At 36.1% G+C, this 14,541-nt stretch overlaps 1 long non-coding RNA gene across 3 annotated transcripts in view; it reads left to right on the top strand.

The window, feature by feature from the left end:
* The window catches only part of LOC113909497, a 222,955-nt gene that overhangs the window by 104,912 nt on the left and 103,502 nt on the right, over window positions 1–14,541 (top strand). For all 3 annotated transcript variants that reach the window (XR_004820135.1, XR_004820133.1, XR_004820134.1), the window contains 3 exons: window positions 1,884–1,975; window positions 5,481–5,651; window positions 6,738–6,786. This is a non-coding gene — a long non-coding RNA (uncharacterized LOC113909497). The remainder of the gene's footprint in view (window positions 1–1,883; window positions 1,976–5,480; window positions 5,652–6,737; window positions 6,787–14,541) is intronic.

Genomic DNA, 14,541 nt, shown 5'->3' with positions numbered 1-14,541 from the left:
TATGTAATATCAATTTTATAACATCTTACATTTAATATTTGTATAGTTTTATGAAAATTAGGACAGAAGTTTATCGTAAGAGGACACTTCTGTGGACATTTTGACATAAAATCATTCTAAAACAGGTTTACTAATTATACAACTATTTCAGAAGTCATGTTAGAATGTGATTTTAGAATAGGAAAGTTTAGAATATAATTCTAATTCATTTTTTATGGGTTAAGAATATGAGAGAAATGTCATGTAACACTACATTATTTGGAGGAGAGAAGGCTTGCTTTTTGGAAAGTGAGAAACTCCATTTTGCATTTATTAAACCTTATCTTTCTGCCATGCCAAACCTGACCTTTAGTCACCACCCTACCCTTATATGTTTCACTCATCCTTTTCCTGTTCTTTGGAGAATTTTGTTCAAATAGTATTCTTGGAGAAGGTCATTCCACTATCTGTTCCTCTGGTCCAATGCAAAATCAATCTAACCTACTCCAACTGGGTTCTCATTGCTGCTTCACAATCTTGATATTGATCTCCCATTTATTCCCCAGCACACTTCCCTCAGCAGGTGCTTCAGATCTTTCTGCTCACACATCTAATTCACTACTTACCCTTTCCATTCTCACCAGATAATATCCATCCTACTTTACTGAGAAATTTACAGATACCTAGTGCTCTTTCATTTTTCCTTTTCTCTACTTTAAAGCAGCAAACTTTGAGTATCAACCATGTGACAGGCTCTTGTGCTTATTCCTGGCACATAGTAGGTGCTCAATAAGTGTTAAAATGAATGTATGTGTTGATGAAAAGATAGGTTTAGAGGCTGAGGTACTTTACTGTAGAGGAGAAGGAAAGAAAGGGAGAGCACATTAGATATTGTGACCCTAGATGTTTTTTCTTAGTAAAGAAGGATGGTTTCCTATCTCAAAGAAAGAGGTGTTTTTTTATTTCCAGGGCTAGACTCTTCATACCATTCCTTTCTTCTTCTATGAAAGTGATTCAACTCCCTCAAAGGAGGACAACTTCGCTATATTGAAACACACCACCCCGAAACCCATCACCATCATCAACAACTAAAATTCTGACCCTGCTGACTGTAACCATCCCATTTTCATACTTCCCTTTTCCTTAAGTGCTCTGCAATTACTACAGTATACTCATTTCCTTGTCACCTCTATTGGCCTCTTCATTCATTTTCTCTGTTTTATTATTCTCATCTATACCAACTAAAATCTCACCTATTTTTTTTTTTTTTAGTCTCACCTATTTTTTAAGACTCACCTCTCACACTAAGCTTTCCCTGGCCCTGTCACTGGAAGCTTTCTTGAGAGGGCCAGCATTGTGTGTGCAGCTCCTATGACATATATCCTGACCCACCTCCTGCTTCTATGCAATGCCACGGGTTTCATTTCTCTAACATAGTCAGGGCTCAGTAGATATTGGTTGAATGAGCATTGGTAAATTGAATACCTTAAATGGGGATGGCAAAAGAAAAAAAATGGTTAATCTTTTTACAAAATAAACTTTTTTCTTTAATCACTCTAATAATTCCTTTTAAATGCTCTTTCTATCCATGTCTTGCCACTCCCATGAATGAAGTTGTCAGCAATTTGGCTAGTTTCAGTTTTTAGCTAGCAGGATGTTATTAGAAATGGTGATGGTGATATATTCTTGGTTCCCTGCCTTTATTGTGGGAGGAAACTAATGCCTTATATCATGTGTATTACTGAAGTCTAGATTCCTCCAATGAAACTTAAAGGGAATTGTGAGCCACCTTTGAAAGACTGGTTTCTGAACCAATTCCAAGCTGGATTTTTAAGACTACAAATGGGAATTTCTGGTTTGCTCTCAAATGGTTCTGACATTCTTCATTTTGTCATGTTTTTCAGCTGGTACTGGTTATCACTGCACTTTATCAAATAGTATCCCCATTTAAATTGAGAATGAAGAGGTTCTTGGATAAAGAACTTGTAAAAATCAGGTACAATAATAAAGTCATGGATGATTCTTGGTATTTGCTAAAATGAAATGTTGCATCTAAGTGTGATATAAGTACAACATCTTAGCCATATGAGATCATTATCATAAAGTAATCATCATGATTAAAAAAACTCTAATTGAATCATTATTCTTTCCAAAAGATCCGAATTCTAAGAATACTTCTCAGAAGCTCTCAAACTAAATATGGAGCAGGAAATATTGCAATGAGTCCTCAAGAGTGAGAAATAAAAAAACAGTTGTTCTGTTCTTTCATTGTGCTTTTTAAATTTCATTATTCGTAATATATAGTACTTACGTGTGGTGAAGAATGTAGTCATAGGGGAATGTATTTGTCAGCATATTAGTATATAAAAAAGAATAAAAGTAAAAACAAAAGAAGCATATTCAGTAGGTCCTCATATATCATATTGGAAATTTTGGCTTTTCCTTTTTGAAACAAATCTAAGAAAACAATAAATAAAATTTTTAAAGTGTACATTTATGCCGTAACTAGGTAAAAGAAACTTTTATCTAGATGAAAAAGCTAGATCTGTGATTTCTTATTTTGACTGCAAATAGCAGTCAATAGCAAAATAATGCCCAAAATATGCATATCATTTTGTAGCTGTAGCTACAAGGACACAAATGGTATTTAATATTCGATCAGAAATATTACATATATAGAAGTTAAAGAACTCTAACACTAAATTTTGTGATGGTTGAGATTTTTAGTGGAGTCTATGGTCAGTAAAAATTTCAAAATAATGTACACAGTTTGAAAGTATGATGGATGTCAAAGAGGAGAAAGAAAAGAAATTGTAAACAACTCAGTAAGATGTTTGAAGGATCTTTTGAGCTTGATTCTTCACCCACCAGATTAAAAAATGAAATGCCTAATCTTATATATTTATGGATTATATTTTAAGATGCTTTAATTTAGTCATTCAGTTTTTCAGTCTTCTCATATCTTGACATTCTGAGTCCCATATTGACCTAAGAAAGCTATTACATGAGGCAGCATAGGCTATGCTGCAGTGATAAACCTTAGTGGTTTAAGCCACTTAGTGGCTTAAAACAAGTTTGTTTCTTGCTCCTGTTACATGTACATCATTAGTTGGCTGGGGACTCTGCTGTACATTATCCTCATTTAGAGACCTTGGCTGAGAAAGGGGGTCTACCTCCATTCTTTCACAATTACTGCAGGAAGGAAAAAGTAAAATGGAAAATAGCACAAAATATTAAAGCTTCTCCCTAAGTGATACTTGTTACTTCTGATCACATTAATTGACTAATGCAAAGGATATGGCTGTGCTAACTTCAGATGGGGTCAAGAATGATATTCCCCTCATGTGCTCAGAAGGAGAAAAGCCAGAAATATTCTGTGCACTGATAAGTTCCACATCCACCTAGAAAGGGTTAGAGATGGCAACTCTTTTAACTCATTCTCTGTTCAAGCCAGATTTGAGTGTTGCTTCCTTTTCTAGTTGCAGAACTAGAAGGATATCAATGGATGATAACTTTCTTCAAGGATGAAATATAAGGGAATGTTATATGAAGGATTAGGGTAAACTCTTTTATTCTTCTCTCATTTGTTTATGGACTTGTGGTCTTTTGCCCCCAAGGAAGCCATAATTTGGTGAGGAACATAGGTCTAGGTCCTGTGAAACAACTGAGGATGAGGCAGACTATCATATCATTCCAGTGAATGGTGATAGGCCATATAATAAAATCAAAAGGGTTGATGAAATTAAGTGAAAGATCAGTGTTGAGTGAGTTAAAATTTCCTTGAAGAAGGTATACCATTAGATGGACATGAAATATTAGGTTTAGGTAGAAAGAAAGAAAAAAAGAAAGAAAGAAAGAGAGAGAGAGAGAGGGAGGGAGGGAGAGAGGGAGGGAGGGAGGAAGGAAGGAAGAAGGTATTTCTAATAAGAAACATAGCAACTAAGAAGTCAGAAATGGGAATGAGCAAGGAAGAAGCAGAGATGAGATTTGCTCAACTGGAGTAAAGGGTAAAATTAAAAGTTGAAGTGGCCCATTAGGGTTAGTTTTCTGTGAACTTGAACACCAGTCCAAAATATTTATATTTGACCTGGTGGGAAATAGTAAGAAACTGTGGATTCAACCAAAACCAGAATAAAAGAGTGTTTTAAGTTATAGGAGTTTTAAGGACACACCTGAAGAAGAAATTCCTAAGAGATTATGTTTTATTACAAAAAAATTTTTGAGAAAGCTGAAGACTGGGTTTCTTTTAGAAAAAGATTTGGTTGGTGAGATAGACCATGCCTTTGAGATAAAAGTAGTCTTTGGTTAAAATTTTCACGTATAAATTTAGTCACTGATGAAAATGCTTTCCCTAGAAATAGTTAAGAAAAATAAACTTGATTTCAATTATCGAAAAATTTTTGGTTATTCTACCTGGAGATAAGAGGTTGATTTAATTTATGTTACAATGATTAAGAAACCCACACATATATAAAATATAAATATGTACATATTGCTACCTAATAAGAGAGCATATTGTGTTTTCAAATCATGAAAAAACAAAAATTCATTTTGTCCTATTAATTAAAACATGAACCATGGTTTCATAGAGAAAGCATGGTCTTTGGAAGGAGTCATATCCAAAGTCTACAACTTGATAGAGAAGTAGAGAAGGTTAAACTACTCTATCTTCTAGAGCCTCAATTTCCCCAACTATAAAATGGCAATAATAAGGGTACCTATCTGGCTTAGTTGGTAGAGCATGCGATTCTTGATTTGGGGTTGTGAGTTTGAGCCCCATGTGTGGGTAGAGTTTACTTTTTAAAAATTTTTTTTAATTTTTTAATTTTTTTAATTTTTTAAGATTTTATTTATTTATTTGACAGAAAGAGACAGCAAGAGAGGGAACACAAGCAGGGGGAGTCGGAGAGGGAGAAGCAGGCTTCCCACTGAGCAGGGAGGGAGCCTGATGCGGGACTCGATCCCAGGATCCCGGGACCATGACCCGAGCCAAATGCAGACACTTAATGACTGAGCCACCCAGGCACCCCTAAAAAAATTTTTTTTAAAGATTTTATTTATTTATTTGTCAGATTGAGAGAGTGCACAAGCAGGGGGAGCGGCAGGCAGAGGGAGAAGCAGGCTCCCTGCTGAGCAAGGAGCCCGATGTGGGACTCGATCCTGGGACCCTGGGATCATCACTTGAGCTGAAGGCAGATGCTTAACCAACTGAGCCACCCAGGCGTCCCTGAAAATTTTTTTAATAAATAAAATGGCAATAATAATTATATCTACCTCAGAGTTGTCATTAAATAATGAAACATATATAAATTACCTAGCATGTAATAGGTATGGTAGCAGTAATGGCAATGATTATAAGCAAATATAAATATTATTGAATTGAGTTAAATTTAAGGAAAATTTCCTGTCTTCACGTATTTGTAAAAATTATAAAATTAATAAATCTTAATTTATTAATGATTTATTAACTAAACTTTACTTCATTATTATTTTTATTCTAGAATAAGTAAAAAGAAGAAATAGAAGAAAATAAATTTAGGTCAGAGAATGCAATGTTATATTTCTAAAGCGTTCGTGATCCTTGATGGGTTTGTTCCACTTAGCAGATGTTCTCTCTTCCTACACCAAAGGCAGAAACTTTCATCAGTGACTACTCCCCAAAACTGTTTGTGGTAAGCAGTGCACTCCTATTTTTCAGATGAGGAAGCTATAGAAAATAAGTACACTCAAGAAGTTAGTTGAAAAAGCAGTACTTTAATTCATGACATTTGGTTTATATCACTGTGTTGACTTTGTTGTTCCCCAGTGGTTTTATAGTACTTTGCCTCTTAGAGGAAAATATGGTTATGAGTGTGTCAGATCTTAAAATTGTATCACAAGGACCACATTTAGTCAATCTAAGGTCCCTGAGGATCTAATCACTTCCCAAAATTGTACTCCTGGTTCTTTCCCATATCTGTACCATACATTGAGTATAAGAAATCTGAAAGTATGGTAATAAATAAAATGAAAATGAAGAAATAAAATAGAAATTCATATTTAACAGCCTTAAGGTGGTAATCATGCAATTTTAATCTGAAATTGTCTTATTAAATGTGCTATATATAGGCTGATAGGGCCTTTGGCTTAATGAAGTATTAAGGTCTGATACTTTCTCTAACTGGGTAGATCAGAGCAGTATGATACTAATGTTCTTAGTCTAAGCAGTTATGAAGAAATGAACAGTGGTAATCATTCTCCTGAATATTTATTTTGGTGACCCCTCAAGAGATCGTCCAGAGTTTCTGCTTTACTGGAGAATCATCTACCCCATTACCACTTTGGCATCACTGATGTCAGACCTTAAAATGGAGTGTGTATGTTTGTGTGAGTGTGGTGTGTGTGTGTGTGTGTGTGTGTGTGTGTGTGTGTGTGTGTGTGTGTAGAAAAAAAAATCACTTAAGGTGACAAAGTAGATACTTTGTTGCTCAATTAGACCAGGTAAGTATTTCAGCCTGCATGTGAAGGGACATTTGGACAAATGCATCTGACAAACCACTGAGGAAAACAGACCTCTGTTATTAGACACGAGTGCTCTATGCTGTACAAACAAACAAACAAACACATCCACCCCTTCTAAAAAAATAAAATAAAGAGAAAAGGAAAGGGGAAAAACAGCACAGCTTAAATGATAGGTTTTGTAAATGTTCTGCTGTTTTACAGTTTTTCAATGGAAACCACAGTTTCCTTTTTTCTTCTTTCTACTTTTATACACACAGCCTAGAAGATGGACATTTGGCAAGCCATAATGGACTGCTCCTTTCCCAGGTATCTCCTGCTTGTTTCCTTTATCTGTGAATAGGAAATGGCTTAAAGGCACCTGTATGATGAAGGTCCCAGGGGCAGCTGCCTGACTAGTGAATGCCTGATTATGCGTTAACATGCTTTGTCAGATATTGGCAGAATCTGTTCTCTTCTTTTGCCTTTTCAGCAAGGGTACCATTGACAGCCTGGCTACTCATTTATAGAAATGTTGTCCATCAAACTGTGAGGAAGGACAATAGTGTTTTTCTGTGGCCAGTGACTGTGGGAAACTTTTCTTTGGCTATTCAGGCAATTTTTGTAGCTTGCTCTGAAGAGGAGAGACTCATGAGTGCAAAAAGTACAATTAAGCAAAGCCAGACTTCAATGGAGGCTCTAGTGTAGTCTGCTGTTCTCATTTTTTTTTTTTTAATTTAGAGGGGGGAAAAACCCTATGGGTTTTCACATTGCTGTGTGGCATTCAGCAGGGGGCTATTACAATCCTAAATTTTTTTTTCTAGACCACCTAATTCTAAGTTAAAATTAAATGTAATGAGAGCCACTTGGAGTTCTGAATATTTTAAAGCATAATTCCCACAGAAGGGATTCGACCTAAACTGCAGTGAGCATCAGTTGGCTAATTATAGCTGCATTTTATATTACAGCAGGTGTCAGATGCAGTCATCTCAATAAAGTCCACATAATACTCTGGGAAATAACAAAGACTTTTCTTTGAATGTGGGTACTAATTTCTGCTAGGTGTCATATGAGCCTTGATACTTCTTATTGGCATTAACAAGAGCACTGCAGCACTCAGAAATGCTTTTTGCTTGGGATGAATTGATACTGTAAAGCACTTACCAGTCAGACTTGGCAGATGTCAGTAGTTAATACTAATGTTGCAGAGGTCGGAATATAATGCAAAGAGTCTTATGTAAATACTCTTAGATGATGGGCTGGTTTTGAGAAGGCGCCTGAGCACTGCACCAACTCACTTAATGAAAGTTAAATAGATAGCAGTGGGGTATCTGCTTTTACTTTGGCTCCTGCTTTATTGCAAGTCCTTCAGAAGTGAAGGGCAGATGGTAAGGCAGTAAACTAGGTGAACAAAATACTCTGGACTTGGATAAGGACTTGTTATGTTCGCAGGACTTTCCTTGAACTTGTGTGGGTGATTCAGATTGCCAAAGTGATAGGGCAAAAAGCGTGCCTGAAGATAAGGGCTCCTGTGCATATCCTGCGGATGAAAAATAAATCTAAGAAAATATGTCTGCAGCTGAAATACAATTAGACAATGGACTAGGCAAAAGGGATGTCACTTGAAATCACGACAGTTGTTCCACACTGCTCCATTCTTTTAGGAGTTTTGCAGTTTGTCCAACCTATTGTAGTCACATTGGATCACAGCAAATGAGATCAAAATGGAAGACCTATTAAAATCTTGTTATAAAATACCAAATAAGACAAATATAAACTCTTTATACACATTCCATTCTGGAATCAACACTGTTTATTTTAAATCTAATTCAGAGCTAAAAAGCAAAGGCAGTTGTCCTTAATTATATCTCCCAAATCAGCTTTGGGGTTTATTTTGGCAGGTTACAGTTTATGTACATCTCACAGCAAATTCTGTAGGGTGCTGTCAGCAATTACAGAGGACTTCAGGAGTTTAATATTCGTTTAACATTGATTCAGTGAATGAATGAACACTGGCAGGAGCACAGCACTGTTAAGCCCTGCAGTAAATCTAAGATAAGAAAGAGGACACATTGGGGCGCCTGGGTGGCTCAGTCAGCTAAGCATCTGCCTTCCACTCAGGTCATGATCTCAGGGTCCTGGGATCGAGCCCCGCATTGGGCTCCCTGCTCAGCAGGGAGTCTGCTTCTCTCTCCTGCTCATGTTCTTTCTCTCTCCATTAAATAAATAAAATCTTAAAAAAAAAAAAAAGTGGACACATTGTCCCCAGAGAGCTGACCATCAGTTCACAAAAGCAATATCCCTCATAGCTGTTTTGAAGATCTTTCTTTCTTTCTTTCTTTCTTTCTTTCTTTCTTTCTTTCTTTCTTTCTTTCTTTCTTTCTTTCTCTCTCTCTCTCTTTCCTTCCTTCCTTCCTTCCTTCCTTCCTTCCTTCCTTCCTTCCTTCCTTCCTTCCTTTCTTCCTTCCTTCCTTCTTTTCAAGAGAGAGAGAGTGTGAGTGGAGAGGGGCAGAGGGAGAGGGAGAGAGAGAATCTTAAGCAGGCGCCACGACCAGCATGGAGCCCACACAGAGCTTGATTTCTCAACCCTGAGATCATGACCCGAGCCAATGGACACTTAACCAACTGAGCTACTGAGGCACCCTCTTTTGAAGATTTCTGTTAATTTTTATTCAGATCATATATTTTCATGGATTTTGAAAAAGTCCAGGACCAAATTGTGAAATAGTATGAAATGTTTCAGAGAAATCACCACAAAGGAGAACAAGTAGTCTGCTAATGGCAATTGTTTCCTTACAATCCTCAATAATGTTCAAGTGTTTTTAATACTTAAGCCTCAGTATTCACTTTAAGTGAATAATAATTTTATTTTTTCTTCCATAAATGTAATATTTCTTTACTATAGAAAATTTAGAAAACACATATAAGATACAGAAAACAAAATAATCCACAATTCTACTACAGTGACTCCGAAAGCATTATTAGTATTTTGGTTTGTATCATGTTTACTCTTCATTCTGCATTTATATGCATATAAAATGTGTATGTGCATTTTAAATAATGGAATTTTAAATAATGGGATTTGAATATTTTATAACTATCTTTTAAAACAAACCTTATGATATACTGAGAATATATTATTGTATATTCTTTCATAACACAATTTTTACTGATTATATAATATTCTAGTACACGGATATGCCATACTTTCTTTTTAAATTTGCTATTACTGTACATTTAGATTATTTCCAATCTTAGTTTTTTTTTCCAATCTTAGTTTTAAAGTATATTTTGTCAAATGTAAGTATTGTTAACCCAGCTTTCTTTTCACTTTCATTTGCATGAAAAATGCTTCTCCATCTGGTCACTTCAATCGCATGTGTCTTTAGGTCTGAAATGAATCTCTTGTAGGCAGTGTATAGATGGGTCTTGTTTTTTTATCCATTCTGTCACCGTATGTCTTTTGATTGGAGCATTTAGTCCATTTACATTCAAAGTAATTACTGATAGGTATGTATTTATTGCCATGTTGTTACTTGTTTTACAGTTATTTTTGTAGTTCTTCTCCATTCCTTTCTTCTCTTGATCTCTCATGATTAGTTGACTTTCTTTAGCGGCATACTTGGATTCCTTTCTCTTTATTTTTTTGCATCTCTATTACTGTTTTTTTTATTTGTGATTACCATTTGGTTTGTATATAACATCTTTTGTATACAGCAGTCAGTATTAAGCTTATGATTGCTTAAGCTTTAACCCATTCTTTATTCCTCTCCTCCCCACCTTTTAAGTATATGATGTTATACTTTACATCCTTTTATTTTTTGAGTCCCTTGATTGATTTTTACAGATATACTTATTTTTACTGCTTTTGTGCTTCCTACTTTCCTTACCCCTACTTATGGTCTTTCCTTTCCACTCAAAGAGTTCCCTTTAACATTTCTTGGAGGGCTGATTTAGTGGTCATGAATTCCTTTAACTTTTGTTTGGAAAACTCTTCATCTCTCCTTCTATTCTGAATGATAGCCTTGCTGGATATAGTGTTCTTGGCTGCAGATTTTTTCCTTTCAGCACTTTGAATATATCATGCCACTCTCTTCTGGCCTGCAAAGTTTCTGTTGAAAAATCAGCTGATCACCTTATGGAGTGTCCCCTTCTATGTAACTGCTTTCTTTTCTTTTGCTGCTTTTAAAATTCTCTCTTTATCACTACTTCTTGCCATCTAAATTACAATGTTTCTTGGTGTGGACCTTCTTGGGTTGATTTGGGGGGGGGAATCTCCTTACTTCCTAGATTTAGATTTCTATTTCTTTGCCCAGATTAGGGAAATTTTCAGCTATTATTTCTTCAAATAAATTTTCTGCCCCCTTTTCTTTCTCTTCTCCTTTTGGGATCCCTATACTGTGAATGTTATTATACTTGATGGTATTGCTGAGTTCTCTAAGTCTGTTCTCATTTTCCATAATTATTTTTTTCTCTCAGCTGCTCAGCTTGATGACTTTCCATTACTCTGTCCTCCAGATCACTGATTTGTTCTTCTGTTGCTTCTGGTCTACCATTTATTTCATCTAGTGTATTTTTAAATTTCATTTTTATCTTCTTCATCTCTGGTTCTTTTTTATCTCATTGTTAAGGGTCTCACTGATGTACTCCACTCTTTTCTCAAGTCCAGTGAGATCTTTATGATCATTACTTTAAATTCTCTATCAGGTGTGTTACTTATCTCCATTTTGCTTAGGTCTCTTTCTATGGTTTTGTCTTGTTCTTTCATTTGGGAAGAATTCCTCTGTCTCTTTAGGTCTGTTTCTGTGTATTAGGAAAGACAACTACATCTCCTATACTTGAAAGTAATGGCCTTATGAAGAAGAGGTCCTATAGTGCCATGCTGTGCAGTGTTCCCTGTTCATCAGACAAGAGAGGCCTATGCTGCTGTGCAGTGTTCCCTGTTCATCAGAACCTGGCACTTCAGGGATGTCTCCCATGTGTGATGTGCATGCCCTGCTCTTGTAGCTGAGTTGCTTTTTCCTTCAGTCCCGTTGTCTATAGTGGCTCTCTTTGCCTGTTGTGGGCAGTGTTTGGTTACTGTGGTGTTAGTGAGCCAGTCTAGGGATGCCTTTGGCTTGAGTTCACTGTGTCTTAGAAATCTTTTGGTACCTCAGTTCTTACCATGCTTCACATGATAATTATTCCAAGCTTTCCTCATCCTCCCCCAGAGGAGAGATTTAAGGCACTAATTTCTACGTTTTGCCTTGGTAGTAGAATCATGTACATTTTCCTTTAATAGAAAATCTTGGAAATATTGTTGGGCTTTACCTTTTTCCAGGTAGAGTACCATAACGTAATCATTGAACTTAAAGAAGTGGGAGAGGTTAGCTGATTACATTAATACTGCATATAACCCTCATAGAGAGCTAAGATATTCCTGCTTTGGAATATTTTCAGTTAAGTGTCTATGTCCTACCTTAGTAATGCATTCCATAATTTAATACAGTCCCTTGAATTATTTCATATAGTAGACACAAATTAAGATAGTTGCCTGATATTTGGCATTCCTAAAGTCTGTCTGGGCTATCTGTCTACATGGTTTGGCAGGAACCACTTCTTTTCCACGTCTAGACATTAGTGGATTTTAACAGCTGGGTGTGGTCATGGAAAAAGTATACACATCCTCTGAGATATAAAATCAGAGGCTTAACACTGGGGGAATAAAGAATTCACTAAAGTAATCCTAACAGTCTGAATAAACAAGCAAATAACAATAACAAACCTTGGAGTTGGGAGACCAGTGCCTGTTTTATATAATCCTTCTCTCTAGGGATGGGCACAATACCTAAACAGCCCAAGAAAGCCTTCCATGGCATATTTTATAATGGGAGATGTTGGGTAAGATTTCTCTCCTCTCTGAAAAGATCTGAGGATGTGTGTTTAGGACTGCTGGCAGCCACGTCACCTATCCTACACAGAAACTGCCTGTAGTGGAAGAGAACAAAGGCAACATGGAAGAGAGAAATAGAACAAGAAGCAAAGTGAGGAGAGAGACTAAGAGAGAATACATCCAGAAACAGCTGGGCAGACAGACTGACCCATCTGATTCTAGGTATCCCAAAGGCCAATTTCAGCACCTCTCCCTGTGTTAAGGCTAAATAAGCCACCTGCTTCTCCTTTTCTTCTTTTACGTGAACTACTTAGAATTGGGGTTCTGTTATTTTTTATATAGAGTCCTGGCTAACATTCTAAATTTCCTGTTTGTGTGTCCAGTAAAATCTCTAGAGTTACAGTTAAAAATTAGAAGTAGGTTCCTCTTCTCAGAGCTTTTACTAGGGAACCAAAGAGAAATATTGAGAGTTCACACTAGAGAGTTCACACATGACAGTCCATGAAACCTTCTAATTTTTGTTTTAGTGACTATGTAGCAAGCATTTTAATTTCAGTTCTCAGATTAATTAAACCTGTCGTTCATTCTAGAATCATTTATTGATTTTTTTCTATATGCAAGGGATAATAGTAAGTACGACAGAGGAGTAAATAAAATAGCTCCTCTGCCTTGAAGAGCCTGCCAACTTGGTAATGTTGATAATAGCAAATGCATATCTGGGCATTGTTCTAAGTGCTTGACATATTTAATCCTTACCACAACCCTATAAAACAGGAGTTAGTATTGCCTCCATTTTATGGTTGAAGAGACTGAATCACAGAGGCTATAAGTAGCTTGTTCACTGTCCCACAGCTACTAAGTGATGGAGCTGAGGTTTGCACCTGAGCTGTGTGGTCTGGAGCCTGAGCTCTTAACCTCTGTTCTACTGCCACTTCTGGTAGTAAAGACTAACACTTTAAACCAAGAAGTCTTTACATAAAAAAATAAGATGAAATCAGAGAGGGAGACAAACCATAAGAAACTCTTAACTATGGGAAACAAACTGAGGGTTGCTGGAGTGGAGGTGGGTGGGGGGAAGGGATAACTGGGTGATGGGCATTAAGGAGGGCACGTGATGTGGTGAGTACTGGGTGCTATATGCAAGTGATGAATCACTGAACTATGCCTCTGAAACTAATACCCTATATGTTAATTAGTTGAATTTAAATAAAATAAAATTTTTTAAAAGGTATAGTCATATCTTTGTGTTATTTATATAGTATGTTTCAGAAGTAGTAGATCTTAACTGTACCTGTATAGAATGAATCTATAAATTGTTAAAGTATTTACATATGTAGAAACATCCGTATTATCCCTTGCACATAGAAAAACACAATATGGAGGGGTGGCTCAGTCCTTAAGCGTCTGCCTTCGGCTCAGGTCATGATCCTGGGATCCTGGGATCGAGTCCCGCATCGGGCTCCCCGCTCTGCAGGAAGCCTGCTTCTCCCTCTCCCCCTGCTTGTGTTCCCTCTCTCGCTGTGTCTCTCTCTGTCAAATAAATAAATAAATCTTAAAAAAAAAACACACACAACGTGGAGATAAATAGATTTAGTTACAGGTTTAGCAATTAAAGTGTCTCCTTATGAACACAAGCTTCTTTAGTGTTTTCTAACATTTAACCAACTTTTTTTGCTGGTTTCAAAAAGGATACATTTATTTTGAATATGTAGAAAATACAGAAAAAATTAAATCGTCCATAATTGCACTATCAATATATACCTATTGATAATATTTATTATTTAGTTTATGGTATAATCTTACAATTTTTATTTCTGTTTAGTAGAACAGTAGTATCAGTAAGTCCTATTTCTCCATTTTGCTAAGTATGAGAATGTTGATTTTAACACATCTTTTTAAGTTTCTACTCCACTTTAGCTTTATGGGGATGCTTTTCATATTGGGTTTTTTTTTTTAATTTTTTTATTGTTCATATTGGGTTTTTGATCACTTATATTGAGATTGGTTGATATAACACGCAGCTGCATTAACATGATTCCTAGAAATTAAGAGTGTGTACTAACTATACATTTCACAGCTGTTATACCTCATTTAATTTAGTGCATGTTGCTGGATACTCGTAAACAGGGCAGATATGCCACTCCTTGTTTGAGAAGCACCAATCAAATTTCTTTTTTTGAAGAAATAATTCTGTCTACCTCCTGTTGGAATTA

The sequence above is a fragment of the Zalophus californianus genome, chromosome 6 (genome assembly GCF_009762305.2).
Source record: "Zalophus californianus isolate mZalCal1 chromosome 6, mZalCal1.pri.v2, whole genome shotgun sequence".
Classification (NCBI taxonomy): domain Eukaryota; kingdom Metazoa; phylum Chordata; class Mammalia; order Carnivora; family Otariidae; genus Zalophus; species Zalophus californianus.
The sequence above is the reverse complement of the archived record's forward strand: the minus strand, read 5'-3'. Positions and strand labels throughout refer to the sequence as shown.